This window comes from Astyanax mexicanus, chromosome 8 (genome assembly GCF_023375975.1).
Source record: "Astyanax mexicanus isolate ESR-SI-001 chromosome 8, AstMex3_surface, whole genome shotgun sequence".
Lineage (NCBI taxonomy): Eukaryota > Metazoa > Chordata > Actinopteri > Characiformes > Acestrorhamphidae > Astyanax > Astyanax mexicanus.
In genome coordinates this window covers 3,659,474-3,685,000 of record NC_064415.1, presented here as the reverse complement: position 1 = coordinate 3,685,000, position 25,527 = coordinate 3,659,474, and the positions used below count along the sequence as shown (strand labels likewise).

Sequence of the window (25,527 nt, the reverse complement as noted above, 5' to 3'; positions counted from 1 at the left end):
ATATATTTCATTATATTTTCTCCACATTAAGCTACTTAAGCTACTCAACATTCAATGTATTAAACACACTGATTGACCAGGGATAGAGCCAAGATTAATTTAAAAACTGCTGGCCCATGACTATCAGACCTCAGTACAACTCCCATAATACACCTGCACTCACTATAATCAGACCTCACTACAACTCCCATAATACACCTGCACTCACTATTATCAGCCCTCACTACAACTCCCATAATTCACCTGCACCCACTATTATCAGATCTCACTACAACTCCCATAATTCACCTGGAATCCCTATTATCAGCCCTCACTACAACTCCCATAATTCACCTGCACCCACTGTTATCAGCCCTCACTACAACTCCCATAAATCACCTGCACTCACTATTATCAGCCCTCACTACAACTCCCATAATTCACCTTCACCCACTATTATCAGATCTCACTACAACTCCCATAATTCACCTGGAATCCCTATTATCAGCCCTCACTACAACTCCCCATAATTCACCTGCACCCACTATTATCAGCCCTTACTACAACTCCCATAATTCACCTGGAATCCCTATTATCAGCCCTCACTACAACTCCCATAATTCACCTGGAATCACTATTATCAGCCCTCACTACAACTCCCATAATTCACCTGCACCCACTATTATCAGACCCTCACTACAACTCCCATAATTCACCTGCACCCACTATTATCAGCCCTAACTACAACTCCCATAATTCACCTGCACCCACTATTATCAGCCCTCACTACAACTCCCATAATACACCTGCACTCACTATTATCAGCCCTCACTACAACTCCCATAATACACCTGCACTCACTATTATCAGCCCTCACTACAACTCCCATAGTTCACCTGCACCCACTATTATCAGCCCTCACTACAACTCCCATAATACACCTGAACCCACTATTATCAGATCTCACTACAACTCCCATAATACACCTGCACTCACTATTATCAGCCCTCACTACAACTCCCATAATTCACCTGCACCCACTTTTATTATCAGACCCTCACTGCAACTCCCATAATTCACCTGCACCCACTGTTATCAGCCCTCACTACAACTCCCATAAATCACCTGCACCCACTATTATCAGCGCTCACTACAACTCCCATAATACTCCTGCACTCACTATTATCAGCCATCACTACAACTCCTATAATACACCTGCACTCACTATTATCAGCCCTTACTACAACTCCAATAATTCACCTGCACCCACTATCATCAGCCCTCACTACAACTCCCATAATTCACCTGGAATCCCTATTATCAGCCCTCACTACAACTCCCATAGTTCACCTGCACCCACTATTATCAGACCTCACTACAACTCCCATAATTCACCTGCACCCACTATTATCAGCCCTCACTATAACTCCCATAGTTCACCTGCACCCACTATTATCAGACCTCACTACAACTCCCATAATTCACCTGCACCCACTATTATCAGCCCTCACTACAACTCCCATAATTCACCTGCACCCACTATTATCAGCCCTCACTACAACTCCCATAATTCACCTGCACCCACTATTATCAGCCCTCACTACAACTCCCATAATTCACCTGCACCCACTATTATCAGCTCTCACTACAACTCCCATAATTCACCTGCACCCACTATTATCAGCCCTCACTACAACTCCCATAATTCACCTGCACTCACTATTATCAGCCCTCACTACAACTCCCATAATTCACCTGCACCCACTTTTATTATCAGACCCTCACTACAACTCCCATAATTCACCTGCACCCACTTTTATTATCAGACCCTCACTGCAACTCCCATAATTCACCTGCACCCACTGTTATCAGCCCTCACTACAACTCCCATAATTCACTAGGCCTTGGCCCAGGTTAAATTCATAATCAGTTTATATACTGCTTTAGTGAGTTTCTGGCATTATCATGTATTTTTATAAACTATTTTTTTATGTCTTACATTGTCGCTTCAAGTAAAAAAAAAAGCAACATTATTTAACATATTTAATTACAGCTTATTTTATGCACGAAATGAACAAATCTAACTATTAAAACTGCGAGTGCATAAACTAAAGACTCTAATAAATGTAGCTATTATATATTGAGTTATATAAGCGATAATTTTATTAATGCTACGAAGTGATCATCCATATTCAGCAGGAAATATTCTGTAAACCATTTCACAGTAATTGCAAGTTCAACATGTCAAGCACTTAAACATTAAAATGTAAATATCATTAAATGATTACATGAGCATGCGTGCATGTATACGGTTTATATACGCGTGTTTATTTACTGCTCCGGCTGAATTGAGGTTTATGCTACAGGTCAGAACTCTGAGCTTCATTAAATCAGTAACTCAGGCTTTTTTTCTCCAGTCAGTCCAGCAGAAATCAGAGTAATGAACAGCCGCTCTTTTATCTTACAGCTGAGAGGCTGAACCTGCTCCTGTTTGGATATGAAAATTAGAACAGCATTTTACAGCCTAATTTATAATTCATCATTTCCAGCGTTTCTCTCAGGAACTCTGGGGGAAACTGATAACGCCCCGAACCTCCAAACACACCTCAACCAACAGCGTATTAATGTTTAGATTAAAGCGTAAAACACACAGATCCTCAGAGAGTAAATACAGTAACATGAGCCGAGCTGGAGGAAAGTTTCAGGTTTCAGATAAAGAGAGCGAGTCATCAGAGGAAAGAGGACATTACTGACAATTACAGACCATTAGCAGCATTTTATATTAAATTATCTCAACCACCAGCATCACTGTACAACACACTGCTGGGAACACACACAGACACTCACGGACACTCACAGATACAATGGATGCTAACAGACAGTGATGGGCACTGACAGGGAGGAATGGACAGTGACAGACACTTCCATACACTTCCAAACGCTTACAGACATTACAGAAACTCACAGACAGTGACAGTCACTGATGGACACTGACAGACACTCCCAGACACTATGGATACTAACAGACAGTGATGGACACTGACAGACACAATGAATACTATCAGACAAAGATGGACACTAACAGACGAATGGCACGGACAGTCACTTACAGACACTTTGACACAATGGATATTATTAGACAGTGATGGACACTGACAGACACTTACAGACACTCACAGACACTGACAAAATGAATATTATCAGACAGTGATGGACACTGACAGACACTCACAGACACTGACAAAATGAATATTTTCAGACAGTGATCGACACTGACAGACACTTACAGAGACTCACAGACACTGACAAAATGAATATTTTCAGACAGTGATCGACACTGACAGACACTTACAGAGACTCACAGACAGTGACAAAATGAATATTATCAGACGGTAATGGACACTGACAGATACACTGCGTCTAACAGAGAGTGATTGACACTGACAGACACTTACAGAGACTCACAGACACTGACAAAATGAATATTATCAGACAGTGATGGACACTGACAGACACTTACAGAGACTCACAGACACTGACAAAATGAATATTATCAGACGGTAATGGACACTGACAGACACTCACAGACACTGACAAAATGAATATTATCAGACAGTGATGGACACTGACAGACACTCACAGACACTGACAAAATGAATATTATCAGACAGTGATGGACACTGACAGACACTTACAGAGACTCACAGACACTGACAAAATGAATATTATCAGACGGTAATGGACACTGACAGACACTCACAGACACTGACAAAATGAATATTATCAGACGGTAATGGACACTGACAGACAGTGATGGACACTCACAAATATGCAGAAACACTGGTAGATACAGACAAACAAGCATAGACATACACAGACACTCATGGACACAAAAAAACATAGATGGACACTCACAAATGGACCCAAAGACACAAACAGACACTGACAAACACCAACACCAACAGATACTTATGGAAGCATCAATCACAGACAGAAACTAATAGACACTTCAAGACAATGACAATGACAGACACCCACACATGTTAATGGACAAACACAGACTCTCTCAGATACAGATAGAATTGACATTGACAGATACTGACAGCAACTCACAGAGACTGACGGTCACATATTTATCTATTTTATTTAATTACTGATGCTCACTGACACACTGTCAGTCAGTGTCTGTAAGTGTCCATCAGTGATACTGATTGTGTCTATTACTGTCAGTGAATCTCTGTGTGTATTAGTGAGTGTCCATCATTGTTTGAGAATCAGTGTCAGTGTCTTTTCATCAGTGCCTTGGGGTGTCTGTGAGTGTCCATCTATTCCTGTCAGTGGTTTTTAACTCTCTGTTGAAATCTGTAAATGTCTGCAAGTTTCTGTGAGAATTTATCAGCTTCTTGAGACGTCAGTGTTCATTAGTGAATATACTCTCACACTCAGAGACGCTCAGACACTGACAGACACTGACAGACACTGACAGACACTGAAAGACACTGACAGACACTGTCGATTGATGCTGATGGATTTGGGTTGAGTCCAGACTCTGCAGCCTTTCAGCTTCTATAATGATAATTATCATTATCTGCCCCTCCATTCAATAAATAATTGTATTATTATATGTATGTCCTTCCCTCTTTTCTCTCTTCATTACTTCTTATATTATATACAGTACCAGTCAAAAGTTTGGACATTTTTTTCCACATTATAAATGTATAGTAAAGTGATCTATCAGATTATGAAGGAACACATAATGATCATGTAGTAACTTAAAAACTGTGTTAAACAAACCAAAACTCTTCCTTTCCTAAACTGGTCCTGATGAGTGCCAGTTCCATCATTCTAATGTTTTTGACGGCCTTTGTGGTGACTGCACTTGAAGATAATTATAAAGCTATTCACTGTATACCTGTAACTCTACCTCTTCACTACTTTACTTTAACTGATGCTCTCAAACACTTTATTAAGAGACAAGAAATTCAAGTAATTAACTCTTGATGAGTTCAGCACAGCTGTTAACTGAAAGAACTGAATTCCAGGTGACTCTACTCCATAAAACTGACTGAGAAAATCCAGCAGAGATGTTCAAAACTGTTCAATCTAAGAATGTAAAATATAAAAAACATATTCTGGTTTGTTGAACACTTTTCTGTTTACTAAATAATTCCATTTGTTTTTCTTCATAGTTTGGATGACTTAAGTGTTAATCTACAGTACAGAACATTTTAACATATTTCATGGTGTTTGACTAGTTCTGTATATTCAAATATAAAGATGTTTAAATATCCTAAATATACCAAACATAGATCCAATTAAAACAGTGTTTTAAAATACAGTTTAAGCTCATTCCTATTAAGAAGCTCTTTATTATAAGTGTGTGTGTGTGTGTGTGTATTAGTGATTTTATGATTTAGAGTGTGTGTAACTGGGTGAGGTCAACCTCACACACTTCACTGATTACATCACAGCGAGCAACACACACTCTGCACACACTCGTTTAAACAGCTCTGCTAAACGTCACTAAACATAATCTTTACACACACACACACACACACACACACAAAATACACACACACAGCTTTTGCTATTCTTGTGAGGACCGTTCCCATAATACAACTATAACTAATATTATAACTAACTATAGCTAAATACACACTACACATAACACTAACACTAAGCTAAAAACTCACTCTTTTAGATTTTCTAATTAAAAGCAGAATTCTTTGGTAATGTCTAGACACACCACTACGCCTATGAGAATATCTGGTCCTCACAAAGATAGTAAAACATGCGCGCACACACACACACAACTCATCCTCTGAGGATAATAGAAGCCCTGAAAGAGCAGCTGAGTGAGAATTCATGTTCAGATCCAGTTAAAACACCGTTACCAGCTCTGTGGGGAACGCTGGAGTATCAACACGGCTGTGAACATGCAGAACAACCCGCACTAAAACTCCCCAAACCACCAGTTCAGCAGCAGCAGAGCATCTAACATCTAACATCTAACAAAACTATGAGCTAAACTCAGCTTTCAGGACCACCACTACAGTTTCAGCTCTGCTTTAGCGCAGGTTTATACAATATAGAGACTTTTCTTACACTCAAACACTCTTTTGCTTTATAAAGCCTTAATTAGACATTTGTAAATGATTTATTCACTACTTATTATTAGGCTCTATTCTGTGTTATTAGGTGTTATTGGTGCTTAATTAGGGGTCTGGGATTGATTAAATATTGATTCAGTTCTTTTTAGTTTCTAATTAGAGATGAACAAAAGCTCACTTTAGAATAGGATGCACATCTTGGTCTATAATGACTAATTAACCCCTTATTAACTCAATATTAACTCCAGCACAGACATAACCTTACCAAACTCACATAGATCAAAATGCTGCCAATTATAAAAACACTAATAACATGTAGAATTAGCTTATAGTTCATTTTTAATAGTCTTAATAATCTGCTTAACAGGATGCTAACATAACTGTTTATTGTGAACTATAAGAACTAATTATTACAATATAAATCATTTCCACATAACAGATCCCTCATTAAGCACCAATAACCCTTATAACACAGCATAAAGCCTAATAAGTAGTCAATAAATCATTTTCAAATGTCTAATTAAGGCTTTTTTAAGCAAATAATAAGACATTAATAAGCCCCTAATTTGTGTTCCTTAAATAAAGTGTTTTATATCTTTATATATATATTATACTGACTCATACACTTTATACAGATTAGTGTTATAAAAACATCACCACTCTGAGGTGTGCTGAATTATACTTTGATTAGTTCTTAGTAACTTACATATATCAACTTTTTTAAACCCAAGGACACTTTATAACCACTCAGCACGGAACTAACACCCTGACAAGAAGTGGCAGCCAATCACACACAGCATACTCTTAACCAGAAAGGACTGTCCACAGAAAGGGCTGGATCAGTGCCCATCCATATATCTGTGAATATCGTCCAATCTCTCCATTTTGGTTGATCTCTCTCTCTTACACACAAACACACACAAATTTGGTCCCCATAAGTATTTTTGTCCCCACACCGTGAGTGAGCTAACTGGTCGTGGAGCCCACAATGTAAAAAAGACAAACACAAACACACACACACACAATTTAGAGTAATACATTCCCCTGATTTCTATGTTTTAGGACTGTTGGAGAAGGACAAGTAAACCCAAACCCCACCCAGACAGGGACTTGAACCCACAACCTCAGCACTGAGAGAGGAACAGGTGTGTACATATCATGGTCATAATAGTATTTATCCACGATAATAATTTACTTTTACTTACTTTACTTGTAAATGCTGTATTAATACTCACACATGGACAGAATACTGTTTGCATACATTAAGCTGTACAGAACAGAACTAACTAACTGAATAGAAGTTTAATTAGAATTTTAACGGTATGATAACTCAGATTAATGTTACATTCAAGAGTCTTGGACTAAATAAAATGTATACTTAGACTTATAGTCTAGTACTTGACAGTATTAGTGACAAACTGAAGAGTATTTCGTCGCTGTCTAATGAAAAACACTTATCTCCAAAACAGCAAATTTACAGGAGAGAGAAAAAAACGTGTAAACTTTCAATGGAAGTCAATGAAAAAAGAGTTTATTTCAGGTCATTTTGAAGAGTTTCTATTGGTCCGTTCATCAAGAAATTTTGGCACAGTGTAAAGGACAGTTTGTGTGTTCAAATTATGTAGTAAACTAAAAATCAACAAAAATAGAGATAAGTTTTTTTTTTCATAGGACACCGACGATTTATATTCAGACCTGTCTCAAATTCAGCGATATCTAAAGAGTTAATATGCAAAAACAGATAGATGTTGTTATTTAAACATAAATTAATCTGTATCTGTATCTTAACTTAATCTCAACACCCTAAACCCCTTTATTTTAACCTGTGTAAACAGTAATAAGAGCTAAACTAGTTTATAAGGTGTTCAGTTACTCAGAAACTCCTCTGCATATAGAGCTCAGCTTTCTGAATATGTATGCTGTTTGCATAGGATGCCTCTAAGGTTTAAATTGGATTTGTACTTATTTATTTACTGCAGATAAATAAATAAACAGGCTGTCCTGTGAGGGGTTTAGCGGGGCTCACTCTGTGGAGCTGTAATTGGTGGAGTCAGCACAGGAAGTCATTTCAGACGCCATTAGAAACCGCTCACTTTGTACTTCTACACACTTCCTCACCTCCCAGCATCACACTGATTCATTAACCCATCTGCAGCTCCTGCAGGAGAATTACAGACCATAATATCTCCTCTACTTTCAGCTGAGGAAGCGTCCGGGCTCTGCTTCAGCCTGGGGTTAACAGGGGTGATAAAAATATATCAAATAATAAACAATATATACAAATATAACAATATTATAGTTTAAAATACTGGATCAAATTTAAAAAATACAGTATTAACATTCAATTACAGGGTTAGACTAGTGAAGATTGGTGTCAGAAGTGGCTCATTTAGTGCTGTGTTTAAACCCCGCCCACTTTACGCTGTCATTAGATCCCACTGTTCTGATTGGATAAAAACTACAATTTTGTTTTTAGCTCCATTAATAATTAAGGACACTTTGTAGCTCCATAATTACAGATTATATTCCTGTATCTGTTCTCACAGCAATGCTGCTGGAGTTTTTAAACACTATGTTCACTACAGTACATTGCTCACAGGATGCTACCTACAGGATGCTGTTTACAGGATGCTGCCCACAACATGCTGGCAACAAGATGCTGCCCACAGGAGGCTGTTTACAGGATGTTGCCTACAGGATGCTGGCAACAGGATGCTGTTTACAGGATGCTGCCCACAACATGCTGGCAACAGGATGCTGTTTACAGGATGCTGCCCACAGGATGCTACCTACAGGAGGCTGTTTACAGGATGCTGGCAACAAGATGCTGTTTACAGGATGCTGCCCACAGGAGGCTGTTTACAGGACAATGCCCACAGGATGCAGCCTACAGGATGCTGCCCACAAGATGCTGACTACAGGACGCTGCCTACAAGAAGCTGACTACAGGACACTGCCCACAAGATGCTGACTACAGGACGCTGTTTACAGGATGCCGCCTACTGGACACTACCAAAGGACACTACCCATAGGGTGCTGCCTAAAGGATGCTGCCCACAAGAAGCTGACTACAGGACGCTGCCCACAGTATGCTGCCCACAGGATGCTGCCTACAAGATGCTGACTACAGGACGCTGCCCACAAGAAGCTGACTACCGGACGCTGCCTACAGGATGCTGCCCACAAGATGCTGACTACAGTACGCTGTTTGCAGGATGCTGCCTACTAGACGCTGCGCACAAGATGCTGACTACAGTACGCTGTTTGCAGGATGCTGCCTACTAGACGCTGCGCACAAGTTGCTGCCCACTGGACACTGTTCACAGGATACTGTCAACAGGATACCGTCTACAGGAAGTTGCCTATAGGGCACTACCATAGGACACTGCCCACCGGATGCTGCCACCCACAGGATGTTGCCCACAACACGCTGCTCACATGACACTGTCTACAGGACGCCGCCTACAGGATGCTGGGCACAGGACACTGCCCACAAAACACTGCACTTTGCCTACAGGACACTGTCTACAGGATGATGCCTAAACTATTCAGCATCCCTTCAGCAGCAGTGACCCTGAGGTGTTTAATAACTCCAGCAGCACTGAAACAGATACAGGACTAAAGACTTTAATTACATTTAATTACAGAATTACAACGTGTTCTAAATGATGTATAATGAGTGTAGAAATACACAGGTGGTCATAATGTTATGCTAGATCAGTGTATAATGGTGATATATATGGCATGTATCTGCAGGTTCTCAGCATGTACAGAGTCTTTGTGCCTGAAACAGCATTTCCACCGTATATAATGGAAGCTGAAATATCCTCCTGATCTGAAGAGTAATATTCTCTCCTTCAATATTTTCTCTTCTGTCGGCTCGGGGACGGAGGGAAGCGGTATTTCGGGCTCTGAAAGAGAGCACAGAGGGAAGACAGTTCTGGCCGCTCGCAGCAAACAACCACAACTGGAACAACATTTCACCGCCAGCAAACACCACACAGATACAAACTGTGTGCTCCCGGCCGGACGGGCCAATATAGAATATTCCAGAGCCTGGTCCAAAAGAGGCGAAGATAAACGACATCAAAATACGCTCTGAACCCACGTGACGCTGCGCAGACGCTCGGCCGGTGACGAGAGAGTGACCGCAGAATAATCTCAGCTAAAAAAACACCTCTTTCAGCAGAGCTGCAGACTGGAAACAGAGCAGCCTGGAGCTGGAGCTGCTGTTACTCTGCTGTACAGTATTTATACTCAAACATTAAAGAGGACAAATGATGCAAAACTCAATTTTTAACTCTATCTGGATGCGATTAGTTTCTCTTTTATGAGGGGTTTATATCCTCTGTGATTTCACTCCTGTCCAGAACAACCATGTAGAACGTCTTAGAGGCTGAATTATCTACTGTTTTTCTCTGAACTCTGTGCTCCTCCAATAATTTTAGTCCCGTCCGGATTCACATCTCTGAGTTTCGTCTCCTCCCGTTTAATAATAAAATAGCTATTTGTCCACTGCCGCGCACCGTAATTCCTGTACACTTTGTGGAAATGGAGGAGCTTCTGAACTCCCAAAAAACTCACTTTTCCTCCTGCATGTCTTTTCAATTGCAGTCCGGATGCAGGAGTTTTATCACTGAGTAGAAGTGTGAAATATTCTTTAACAGAAATTAAAATAATCACGTCCAGATAGGGGTTAAGTGTCCTTTTGTATTCTCTCTGCCTTTATAAACACCTATAAGCATTCCAATCACAAAAAGAATTTCATACATTTTCTGTAAATCAGTTGTAAATCAGAGTACAATAAAAAAAAAAAAAAAACCTCCCTGGCTCCACCCCTCAACCCAGTCAATTCCCTCCAGAGCCCCATCCACTAGATCTTCTAGTTAAAGAAACACCATTTCGGTCTGCTGGTTTAAATTCTCAAACTGTACACAGCAGAATTAGCCAGCCGACTTCGTCTGAGGGAGGGATCTATATCTACTGTCTTTGGCAAGTCAACTGCTTGTATCGTAGTGAAGCATGAACTAGCCTGTTTGTGTTTGCCATTTAGCACAAGCTAATGAGCTAGTAACATGTGGTACATTACATTACATTACATTTCATTTGGCAGACGCTTTTGTCCAAAGCGACTTACAATAATGAAGTACAAAAGTAATAGGAATTTAGATAACCCATTTTTAGATAGGGCTTAAAGGAGGTCGAAGGGAAATAAAGGGATAGAGAAGTGAAGGAGGGGAAGAAGGAAATGAGGTTAGAAGTAGTTAGTGTGTTAGAGGGGTTAGGAGAGTAAGTGCTCTTTGAAGAGCTCTGTCTTCAGGAGTTTCTTAAAGATAGTGAGAGATTCTCCTGATCTGGTAGTAGAAGGTAGTTAGTTAGAGGTGTTAAGAGAGTAAGTGCTCTTTGAAGAGCTCTGTCTTCAGGAGTTTATTAAAGATAGTGAGAGATTCTCCTGATCTGGTAGTGGAAGGTAGTTTGTTCCACCATTGGGGAACTCTGTATGAGAACAGTCTGGATTGCTTTGTGTGAGTGTTTGGCAAAGCGAGGCGACGTTCATTGGAGGAGCGCAGCGGCCGGGAGGTAGCGTAAGCCTTCAGGAGCGAGTGCAGGTAGGAAGGATCTGTTCTGTCATCACCTTGTAGGCGATTGTAAGAGCTTTGAATTTGATGCGAGCATCAACTGGTAGCCAATGGAGCTCAATGAGCAGCGGGGTGACATGTGCCCGTTTTGGCTGGTTGAAGACCAGACGTGCTGCTGCGTTCTGGATCATTTGGAGTGGTTTTACTACGCAGGCCGGGAGGCCAGTTAGCAGGGCATTGCAGTAGTCGAGGCGTGAGATGACGACTGCTTGCACCAGGAGTTGGGTGGCCTGTTGCGTCAGAAACGGTCAAATTTTCCGGATGTTATAAAGCGCGAAGCGGCAGGATCGAGCAACCGAGGCCACATGGTGCGTGAAGGAGAGTTGGTCATCAACCAGAACACCCAGGTTCCTAGCAACCTTTGTCGGTGAGAGAGAGAGAGAGTCGATGCTTATAGAGAAGTTGTGTTGAATAGATGGTTTTGCTGGTAAACACAAAGTGTATGCATGGCATGCTTATTTGAATAAATGTGACAGAGCCCTTAAACAGCTTAAAGTAATTCTGGTGAGAATAGAGCTGGAAAGATCTGTTATCTTTATATAGATCTATTCTAACTTGTGTAGAAAGAGGTATGGATGTAGTTTCCTGAAACAAATCGGTCAATAAATTAAGAAATGTGGCTACCCAAGATAGCCAATGAAAAAATTGCATTGTTGTGTCCGGGTAAAATTTGCCTAATTGACACCAATAACTTTCTAAAGATGATTATGATGCAGATCAACATATAATGAATAAACTGCAAACTCCATATTGAATGATTAGCCTTTCAGTACAGGAAGTTATCCAATCATTTGATTTTGTATTTCCTGTTGGAAATTAGCACTTTCATCTAGGCCTGTCACTATAATTTTTTTTTTTTTTGTGGACGATTTATCGTCCCAGAAATTATTGCGATACACGATATTTGTCATTTTAAGACAATTAAATGCCACTGACATAATGATAACAAAATAGCATAAAAAAGCAATCATACACTTTTTAAAATACAACTTAATTTGAATTAATCATTTATTATAATTAGTTTGGGAATTATATACTTATTCTTATATACTCACAGTTACTGAAGCATGACTTCTGGCTAAAATACTGTCTAAACCACTGTTTTATATGTGAACAAACATACAAATAAACACAATAGACGATATCACGATAATTAAAAAAAATATTAAGGTCATGTTCATTTATTGTACGATAAATCGATATTGCAATTATTGTGACAGACCTACTTTTTTATCAACAAAATAATGAGAGCTGACGCTGTTGAAGAGGTTTGAGGAGAGCGTGTTCTAAGTTAACCCACTGATTTACTGATTAGCACCATGCTAATTGGTGTACATAGGATTCCAATACTTGTTAGCAAAATGATTAGCTTAATTTCTTAATTTGCTAGTTTTTGGGCTGGAGTTTGAGGCAGCTTCACTAGAAAGCATGAAGCTGAAGCCTCCCTATAAGAAGAGATAAAGGAAGAGAAGAAAGGAGAAAAAAAGAAGGAGGTGAAAGAGGAAGTTAGGGTTTATATGGGGTGGAAAGTGAGAGGAGTAAAGGCCGTGGATCAATCAAATAGATTAGTAGATTTTTCACCAAACTATCGCTTTAAAGACTTTTATCATTTTATTTGCTTTATTTGCTGTTGGAAAGCCCTCCTCTCTGAGTGACCTTTGACCCCGAGAGGGCAATAAAAGTGCCAGGTCTGGTCGGGAGTCTCGTGGAAGCAGTGAATCGAACGCGAGCTGAACAAAAGCTGCTTTCAGTCCGAGCTGAGAGCGATTTTACTGCCGCTTTAAAACAAAACGCCGCTTATCTAAAGCCGGCCGTGGCTTTTTTTTTATTTTTTACCCTGCGGGGATTCGCTCAGACGAGCCGCCGTCCAATCAGAACTGAGCGTCTCTGTGTCAAAAACAACACGCCTGATTTATATTCATCCACATCTCGGGAAAACTCACCACTTGTGGAAAGATAAAGCAGGACGTGTGTGTGTGTGTGTGTGTGGAGTGTGTGTGTGTAGAGAGTGTGTGTGTGTGTATATGTGTGTGGAGAGTGTGTGTGTGTAGCGATCGCTGACGGCTCTCCTTAGACATGCTAACGGCTATTTCCTCAGGAGACTAACAAGCAGGCCTGTGTGTAGGTGTCTGACACACTCGAGTCTAATTCAATTGGCTGTATGTCCTGCTGGCACAGGGCCAGCCAATAACCTTGGCCTCTGAGGGGCCATTAAAAACGCTCAAAGCGATAGTTTGTCAAAGAAAATCAAGACATTTTCCCTTTAAATCTACAACCCAGGACCTTTCTGACTCACCTTTCTAGCTAAGATGCTAATGTTGCTAACAGATCATGGAAGCAGGTTACGTCCCACCAGTAGAGCTTACAGGGCCATCTCAAAAAAATTTGAATATCTTCGGAAAGTTACTTTATTTCAGTGATTCAGTTCAAAATTTGAAACTCATATATTTTATATAGATGTATTAAACACAGAGTGATCTATTTTATCAGTGTTTATTCTTTTATAACAGTGTTTATTCTTTTATTGTTGATGATTATGAAGCTTACAGCCAATGAAAACCCCAAAAATTAGTGTCTCAGAAAATTTGAATATTATATAACTAAGACCAACTGGTACTTTTGGTAAGCAGTGTGGGCAGTGTGCCAAGTCCTGCTGGAAAATAAAATCCGCAGTTCTCCTGCTGCCCTATAAAAACACAGCTCTCAGAGACTACATTTGGGTAGTGTTCCTCCTGGTGAGAGACATGCCTCTATGATGCACAAAATATCAGCTTGTATTTCAGCTTGTATCCAGAATAGAGACTCAAACAGCATCTAAACTAAACACCTTCATTCAGTTACAAAATCATTAAATTTACACAGATAAATTTACATTACATTATCTTCATACTTCATATCAGCTTATACTGTTTACTCATTCTGTACATTGCTCTACCATGTGAAAAAATACACTTAATTGTACTTAAAATATATTGATAAATGTCTAAGTATGCTGTAAATATACTAACAGACTTATGCACTTAACTAAAATATATTAAAAAACGACATTAATATTATGCTTTCCTCAAATGTACAATATATAGTATTTAAAAAAATGTTTAATGTTTAATTTAACTAAATATACTTCTAAAATGCTTATTTTCAAATATACTTTTGTACATGTTTAAAAACAACTGTTACAGTAGTTCACTTAAAGTGCAATGTATCATATAACTTTTTAGAAAGTAAAAAAAAAAAGATAAGAAATTAAATTACTACATTGGTAAAATGTTTTAAAAAATATATTAAGGGTATTACATTAATATAACAGTAGTTAAAATGTATTTTAGTGCTCTGTAATTACAATTAGGAAAATATGAATATAAGTAAATTATAGAGAACTATACAGTGTTATATGAACACATTTATATGTCAAATAAAAAAATGTTTAAGTAAATTTGTAACACGCTAGAAATCGTAGTACAATATATTAAAATATATATTTAATACCCAACGAAGTACACTAGAAGTGTGCTACTTAAAAAAAAAAAGACAGGAACAAGAAGCATGTATATTTGTACTCATAATGTAAATATATCACATATATTTAACATAAATTCTTTTCTAATATACTAATATACTATATATATATATATATATATATAATAAATAGTGATACAGTTGTAATACTCATTATTAAATATATTATAATTTTGCTGTAAGCATATTTAAAATAAAGGGGTTACATACATGAAGTAGTTTAAGTGTTTAAATGTTACTTAAGTATATTTAAAATAGTTCCATTTTAGTACAGTTAAGTACAATTTAAGCACAATTTAAGTAAGACTTTTTTTACTATTTTTATACTGTAATTAAAGTATAATAAGTACAAAAAAAGTGTTCTATTTTAGCACTCTTTAAATATACTGATTAATAATAATGTGGCTACAAGAACACTTTAGTGCACTATAGTATAATAATGCTTAGTATACTTTTTACTATCTACTTTTTTCACTGGGGCTGGAGGAAATTAATAAATGCAAAAGTAACTGTATCAGAACGCAGCACCTGGCAACCTCAGCAGTGAGCTCCACCCCGAGGTGCAGCTGTGGATAAGAATAACATTAAATCTGCACTTTTTGTTTTTGTGCTACTTTAATCTTTATCCTTCACTGTTTACACATTCTGTACCTTCCCCTGAATAAGATGAAAAAAAAGGAATATGTAAATGAAACACCTGGCAACCTCAGCAGTGAGCTCAGCCCTGAAGCGTAGATATGAAGAGAAGCTGTGCTGGATAAGAATACATTAAACCTTGTGATAAACTGAGATCATTTGGCTGAAAATAATTTAAAAAACACTGAATAATTTATAGAAAACAATGATTAATTGTATATTTTTAGGGTGTTTTTACACCTGGAGTTTGTTTCTCTGCTGTGAATTAGTTAAGGAGTTCGTTAGTGTCGAGTTTTTCCCTCCTCTTTTGGTTTGGTTTGGTTTCAGACGTAGTTTTAAAAAAGGCAGTTCAGAGCAGAGCTAAAGTCAGTGTAAAAAAACAAAAAAAAGTATAGCAAGGTGCAACAGCAGAGATGCATTAGTTAATTGCTGTAGTAATTATTATCTGGGGAATAAATCAGGCTAAACTGCACCTGAACAGCCGTTTAGCTTAAACATGCATGTAGAACTATATGTGATAGTTGGGTCTGATCACATTCACTCCAGAGTTGGATTGGGACCAGACTGAGACGACCTCCTCTTGGTGCGGGTTTTGGTCCGAACCCAAGTGAAATTAATAATATTTAATAAAGATAAATAAAGAATAATAATTAATAAAGATTTCACACCTGCTGAAACAAACTACTGTACAAAAAAAAAAAAAAGTAAGAGTACAACCAAACCAAACAGTGTTGGTGTGAAAAAATAAAAAACACCCCCAGATGTATTGGTCCCACTTTAGAATAACTAAGAAGAATTATAAGTAGAATAAGATAGAATATTAAGTAGATTATTTTGTCTTGGTTTTATCTTTCCATGATGAACTCTGAATAATGATTTATATCAGGGGTCGGCAATTAAATTCTGTTTTGTAAAATAAAGTGTAATGAAGTGTAATGGGATGGAGTGCTGATACAGACTAGTAGCTCTCCAGCCCAGAGGGTTGTTGAACCCAATTGCAGAACAGTTGATCTCAAAGCAGGTAAACTCAGGAAGAAAGGAAAAAAATCACAGTCACATCGCTGTCTAATACACTACAGCTCCCCCGGCTAGTGAATTGGGACACGGCCGGGGAAAATGCCCTTATAAGGAGATCGGGAGCCCAAGAATGGGAAACATTTTATTATTTTAATTTATCTATTAATTAATCTGAAACAATGTGTACTTCATCAGTAGTTACACTGTTATTACATGGGTTGTTAATGTGTAACTACAAAGTTATTAGGGACACTAATTTATTTGAAAAGCAATACAAAAAACTTTTAGGCTCTATGTAATAAGCAAAAGAGCTAAAAAAAAAATGTTCTATACCCCGCAGACTGCACAGGTACCTCCTAACAGAGCAGCATTTACACCTAAATATAAATGTATAAATATAAATGTACCAAAACATTAAATCTGGCAACCTCAGCAGTAATCTCAGCCCTGATGTGTAGATGAAGTGCAGAAGTACAAAGCACCTTTTAACAGAGCAACATCTACCTTTATTTATATTTTATTTATTCGATGTAAAAATAAATGTACCAAAATGTACCCAATCTGGCAACCCCAGCGGAAAGCTCAGCCCCATGTTATCCTCTGGCTGCGTTTAAGCACCACTCTGCATAAAGTCCTCCCCAGAGGAGAATCATGGGTAATTAGTGTGCACCTCACTATTATTAGTGAAGACCCCGCCCCTCCGAGAGAGAGAGAGAGAGAGAGAGAGAGAGAGAGAGAGAGAAGAGAGAGAGAGAGAGAGAGAGAGAGAGAGAGAGAGAGAGAGAGAGAGAGAGAGAGAGAGAGAGAGAGAGTGGACAAGCAAGAAGCTCTCTCTCTCTCCAAACACACACAGTCTGTTCATCAGAGCTGGAGTCATTCCAGCAGGAACCACACACACACACACACACACACACACACACACACACACACACACACACACACACACACACACACACAAAGCGTATAAAAACCCCACCTCTCACCACTGTACCCAGAGCTGCTGAGTGATGCGTCGGAAATTACTCGAAATTACTAAATATTACAAAATAAATTAATATAACTACAGTATTTATGGATGTTTATAACAATAATTACAAAAATAATTACAATAAAATAAAATGAATGTGTATTATGCTTAAATGTGTACAATATAAATTATTATAATTGTAGTCATTATGATCATATATATATATATATATATATATATATATATATTTACCATTACAAATAATTAACTATGTGTATAACTATGATAACCCAAAGATATTAAGGGTATTCAATAAATACAATATATATTACAATAAGATTTACAACACATCCAAAGTCATTAAGTGTGTTTATAATGATTATAATTACAGTAATTAAAGGTTTAAAATAATTAAAATAATAATTAAGTGAGTAATATATTTTATATATAAGTAATTACATAATGGTAATAATGAGTATGCAGTTAATTATCTACCAATCAATAGTACAACACAAGCATTCAGCAGTGTTTTACTGCCATGTATACACATTACTACCAGAAATACACAATATTCTCTCAGATTTATCAGAAATCAGTGATTTTAAAACATTATAAACTCCACTCATATCAGCCATTTCTTATGGGGGGCCGATAACGAGCAAGCAGCAGAGAACAGAGCCAATCAGCAACAGCCAATCAGCTGCAACCAACAAGAGAAATAACACCACACTAACAGAGGGTAGAATTCTCCACCACCTCCATCTGCACCCACTATCAGACCAAACTACAACTCCCATAATCCAACTGCACCCACAATCAGATTAAACTAAAACTCCCATAATTCACCTGAACCCTCTATTATCAGCTCTCACTACAACTCCCATAATTCACCTGCACCCACTATCAGACCAAACTACAACTCCCATAATCCATCTGCACTCACAATCAGATTAAACTAAAACTCCCATAATTCACCTGCACCCACAATCAGACCAAACTACAACTCCCATAATCCATCTGCACTCACAATCAGATTAAACTAAAACTCCCATAGTTCAACTGCACCCTCTATTATCAGACCTCACTACAACTCCCACAATTCACCTGCACCCACTATTATCAGCCCTCACTACATCTCCCATAATTCACCTGCACCCACTATTATCAGCCCTCACTACAACTCCCATAATTCACCTGCACCCACTATTATCAGCCCTCACTACAACTCCCATAATTCACCTGCACCCACTATTATCAGCCCTCACTACAACTCCCATAATTCACCTGTACCCACTATTATCAGCCCTCACTACAACTCCCATAATTCACCTGTACCCACTATTATCAGCCCTCACAACAACTCCCATAATTCATCTGCACCCACTAGTATCAGCCCTAACTACAACTCCCTTAATTCACCTGCACCCACTATTATCAGCCCTCACTACAACTCCCATAATTCACCTGTACCCACTATTATCAGCCCTCACTACAACTCCCATAATTCACCTGCACCCACTATTATCAGCCCTAACTACAACTCCAATAATTCACCTGCACCCACTATTATCAGCCCTAACTACAACTCCCATAATTCAATTGTACCCACTATTATCAGCCCTAACTACAACTCCCATAATTCACCTGCACTCACTATTATCAGCCCTGACTACAACTCCCATAATTCACCTGCACCCACTATTATCAGACCTCACTACAACTCCCATAATTCACCTGCACCCACTATTATCAGCCCTCACAACAACTCCCATAATTCACCTGAACCCACTATTATCAGCCCTCACAACAACTCCCATAATTCACCTGCACCCACTATTATCAGCCCTCACTACATCTCCCATAATTCACCTGCACCCACTATTATCAGCCCTCACTACAACTCCCATATTTCACCTGCACCCACTATTATCAGCTCTCACTACAACTCCCATAATTCACCTGCACCCACTATTATCAGCCCTCACTACAACTCCCATAATTCACCTGTACCCACTATTATCAGCCCTCACTACAACTCCCATAATTCACCTGTACCCACTATTATCAGCCCTAACTACAACCCCCATAATTCACCTGCACCCACTATTATCAGCCCTCACTACAACTCCCATAATTCACCTGTACCCACTATTATCAGCCCTCACTACAACTCCCATAATTCACCTGCACCCACTATTATCAGCCCTAACTACAACTCCCATAATTCACCTGCACCCACTATTATCAGCCCTAACTACAACTCCCATAATTCAATTGTACCCACTATTATCAGCCCTCACTACAACTCCCATAATTCACCTGTACCCACTATTATCAGCCCTCACTACAACTCCCATAATTCACCTGTACCCACTATTATCAGCCCTAACTACAACCCCCATAATTCACCTGCACCCACTATTATCAGCCCTCACTACAACTCCCATAATTCACCTGTACCCACTATTATCAGCCCTCACTACAACTCCCATAATTCACCTGCACCCACTATTATCAGCCCTAACTACAACTCCCATAATTCACCTGCACCCACTATTATCAGCCCTAACTACAACTCCCATAATTCAATTGTACCCACTATTATCAGCCCTAACTACAACTCCCATAATTCAATTGTACCCACTATTATCAGCCCTGACTACAACTCCCATAATTCCCCTGCACCCACTATTATCAGACCTCACTACAACTCCCATAATTCACCTGCACCCACTATTATCAGCCCTAACTACAACTCCCATAATTCACCTGCACCCACTATTATCAGCCCTAACTACAACTCCCATAATTCACCTGCACCCACTATTATCAGCCCTCACAACAACTCCCATAATTCACCTGAACCCACTATTATCAGCCCTTACTACAACTCCCATAATTCACCTGCAGCCACTATTATCAGCCCTCACAACAACTCCCATAATTCACCTGCACCCACTATTATCAGCCCTCACTACAACTCCCATAATTCACCTGTACCCACTATTATCAGCCCTCACTACAACTCCCATAATTCACCTGCACCCACTATTATCAGCCCTAACTACAACTCCCATAATTCACCTGAACCCACTATTATCAGCCCTCACTACAACTCCCATAATTCACCTGCACCCACTATTATCAGCCCTCACAACAACTCCCATAATTCACCTGCAGCCACTATTATCAGCCCTCACTACAACTCCCATAATTCACCTGCACCCACTATTATCAGCCCTCACTACAACTCCCATAATTCACCTGCACCCACTATTATCAGCCCTCACTACAACTCCCATAATTCACCTGCACCCACTATTATCAGCCCTCACAACAACTCCCATAATTCACCTGTACCCACTATTATCAGCCCTCACAACAACTCCCATAATTCACCTGTACCCACTATTATCAGCCCTCACTACAACTCCCATAATTCACCTGCACCCACTATTATCAGCCCCCACTACAACTCCCATAATTCACCTGTACCCACTATTATCAGCCCTCACTACAACTCCCATAATTCACCTGCACCCACTATTATCAGCCCTCACAACAACTCCCATAATTCACCTGCAGCCACTATTATCAGCCCTCACTACATCTCCCATAATTCATCTGCACCCACTATTATCAGCTCTCACTACAATTCCCATAATTCACCTGCACCCTCTATTATCAGCTCTCACTACAATTCCCATAATTCACCTGCACCCTCTATTATCAGACCTCACTACAACTCCCATAATTCACCTGCACCCACTATTATCAGCCCTAACTACAACTCCCATAATTCAATTGTACCCACTATTATCAGCCCTAACTACAACTCCCATAATTCAATTGTACCCACTATTATCAGCCCTGACTACAACTCCCATAATTCACCTGCACCCACTATTATCAGACCTCACTACAACTCCCATAATTCACCTGCACCCACTATTATCAGCCCTAACTACAACTCCCATAATTCACCTGCACCCACTATTATCAGCCCTAACTACAACTCCCATAATTCACCTGCACCCACTATTATCAGCCCTCACAACAACTCCCATAATTCACCTGAACCCACTATTATCAGCCCTCACTACAACTCCCATAATTCACCTGCACCCACTATTATCAGCCCTCACAACAACTCCCATAATTCACCTGCAGCCACTATTATCAGCCCTCACTACAACTCCCATAATTCACCTGTACCCACTATTATCAGCCCTCACTACAACTCCCATAATTCACCTGCACCCACTATTATCAGCCCTAACTACAACTCCCATAATTCACCTGCACCCACTATTATCAGCCCTAACTACAACTCCCATAATTCACCTGCACCCACTATTATCAGCCCTCACAACAACTCCCATAATTCACCTGAACCCACTATTATCAGCCCTCACTACAACTCCCATAATTCACCTGCACCCACTATTATCAGCCCTCACAACAACTCCCATAATTCACCTGCAGCCACTATTATCAGCCCTCACTACAACTCCCATAATTCACCTGCACCCACTATTATCAGCCCTCACTACAACTCCCATAATTCACCTGCACCCTCTATTATCAGCTCTCACTACAATTCCCATAATTCACCTGCACCCTCTATTATCAGCTCTCACTACAACTCCCATAATTCACCTGCACCCTCTATTATCAGCTCTCACTACAATTCCCATAATTCACCTGCACCCACTATTACCAGCCCTCACTACAACTCCCATAATTCACCTGTACCCACTATTATCAGCCCTCACTACAACTCCCATAATTCACCTGCACCCACTATTATCAGCCCTAACTACAACTCTCATAATTCACCTGCACCCACTATTATCAGCCCTAACTACAACTCCCATAATTCACCTGCACCCACTATTATCAGCCCTCACAACAACTCCCATAATTCACCTGAACCCACTATTATCAGCCCTCACTACAACTCCCATAATTCACCTGCACCCACTATTATCAGCCCTCACAACAACTCCCATAATTCACCTGCAGCCACTATTATCAGCCCTCACTACAACTCCCATAATTCACCTGCACCCACTATTATCAGCCCTCACTACAACTCCCATAATTCACCTGCACCCTCTATTATCAGCTCTCACTACAATTCCCATAATTCACCTGCACCCTCTATTATCAGCTCTCACTACAACTCCCATAATTCACCTGCACCCTCTATTATCAGCTCTCACTACAACTCCCATAATTCACCTGCACCCTCTATTATCAGCTCTCACTACAACTCCCATAATTCACCTGCACCCTCTATTATCAGCTCTCACTACAATTCCCATAATTCACCTGCACCCTCTATTATCAGCTCTCACTACAACTCCCATAATTCACCTGCACCCTCTATTATCAGCTCTCACTACAATTCCCATAATTCACCTGCACCCTCTATTATCAGCTCTCACTACAACTCCCATAATTCACCTGCACCCTCTATTATCAGCTCTCACTACAATTCCCATAATTCACCTGCACCCTCTATTATCAGACTTCACTACAACTCCCATAATTCACCTGCACCCTCTATTATCAGCTCTCACTACAACTCCCATAATTCACCTGTACCCACTATTATCAGCCCTCACTACAACTCCCATAATTCACCTGCACTCACTATTATCAGCCCTCACTACAATTCCCATAATTCATCTGCACCCTCTATTATCAGACTTCACTACAGCTCTCATAATCCATCTGGTTTAACCATGAGCACACTAACCATCACTTAATTAACCTCACAAGATAAGACCTCACAACTTGGACGTTCTAAAGCCACCTTGACAGACTTACAACGGTAAATATACGGACAACAACATGGACAAAAGTGAAGGGACACCTGCTTATTCATTGTTACTTCTGAAATTAAAGAGATTAAAATAGTTTATTCTGCTTTTGTTGGAGTAACTGCCACTACTGTCCAAAGAACATTTTATACTATGATCAGTTGTGCTGTGAAAATATTTAATCCTGATTTTGTTTAAAATTACAAAAATATAACAAAAATACAAACAAAAATCTGCCACAACACTAAAGTGCAAACAATTAAACATTGAAATAAGACAAAATACAATTAGACCGTTTTAAAGAATCTCACTATTATCATTTATCATTTTTAAATATGTAGTGATATTAATGGGTATATGATACTTTATGCCACAAATCTAATGTAAAATAAGTGAATCGACTTAATTTCATAAATTAAAGCCTCTGCATTAAATCCTCTATTTTAATATCATCTAATTTCACTATTAGTATAATTCCACTCATTATTATCTCACCACAGTTCCTCCTGTATCTCCTCCTTATCATATATTCATAAATTAATATAAAAACCCACATTTTACAACGAAGCAGCTAATCTAATGCTAAGCTAATAGCTAATAACCTGCAGCTCAGAATGAACCCAACAGAGATGCCCATTAAACCCCATTATTTATATGCACTGCAGTAATTGTATATATGTACAAATATATAAACAAAAGAAATGCTGATCAATGATTTTAAAAGAAATCAAGGGTATTATAAAGAGTTTATCCTTTACTATCCAGAGAAGATGATTATGAGACTGATTATTACCATTTACTCATCATTTTTCGTATATCAGTGTGTAAATGGTAAAAAAAAAAAAAAAAAAACTAAAATATTGTTTTGTGATATTTTTAGGACATTGTTAGCATAGCAGTGATATATTTCAACACTGTGACCCAAACGTAACTAAAGGGACAGGAATGAAAAACTAGAAAATTGATTTAAAAAAAAAAAACAATAAAAACTTTATTTTACGACAAATTGTGAATTAATTTCTCAGCTCATGCTTCTTTTTTTCATTATTCCTCCAGCAGAAGATAAAAGGAAATAACTACATTTTCTCTCATTCAGAATTCACTTCTCTATATTAGCTGATTATCCTGTAATCTATAGTTTCTGCAGGATTAATACATGTCTAATACGTTTAGATGGGATGAGTTAGGCAGTTGTGGATCATGTGGATCACCAACAAAATCAGTATAAACTCTTATTAACACCCCTGATTTCAGCAGAAATATTAAATAAGAGAATATTGCAGTACTGTGGAGCGTTATAATGTATTTTATTGTAGGACTGCTGCATTATGTTACAGTATACAGGCTGTTTACAGCGGCTAACAGAGCGCTGGTGCTTTTAAAAACCACAAAAACAAGCTCCCAGAAGGCCATGGGGCTGATTCACATCAAACTACTACACAGAGCAACAACAGGCGGGATGTCAAGGTTAATTCAGAAAGATTTATAAAGAGCTGTGTGTGTTTTCTGGCCCTGATAAACCGTCTGCTGCTCCATTATAATCAACGCTTCAGTCAGAACACCTCCATACACACTCTACACACTCCTCTAAACACACTGAGGAGGGTTAAATCCAGTCAAATCACACACTCTGATCACTCTACACACTCCACACACTGCATACTAGGGCTGCACGATATATCATTTAAGCATAGTCATCACGAAGTAGATACACAGCGCTGTCTCTGTGTCTGTGTGAGTGACAGGCTGCTGCTGCCTGAGAAGCAGTGCGAGGGGGAGGGGGAGCGCATGGCCTTCATCCACATGGTTGGGCACGTGCTCGTAAACGTGAG

The 25,527-nt window shown here is 39.1% G+C and overlaps 1 protein-coding gene and 1 long non-coding RNA gene across 2 annotated transcripts in view; both read right to left on the bottom strand.

Moving 5' to 3' along the window:
- pth1r (parathyroid hormone 1 receptor) overlaps positions 1–25,527 on the bottom strand; it is a 186,672-nt gene that overhangs the window by 77,335 nt on the left and 83,810 nt on the right. The gene's annotated exons all lie outside the window — the stretch shown is intronic.
- Positions 586–21,590, bottom strand: LOC125803759 (uncharacterized). The gene is made up of 3 exons (XR_007440134.1): positions 21,312–21,590; positions 18,972–19,061; positions 586–695 (listed from the first exon to the last, which is right to left on the bottom strand). It is a non-coding gene; the product is annotated as an uncharacterized LOC125803759 (long non-coding RNA).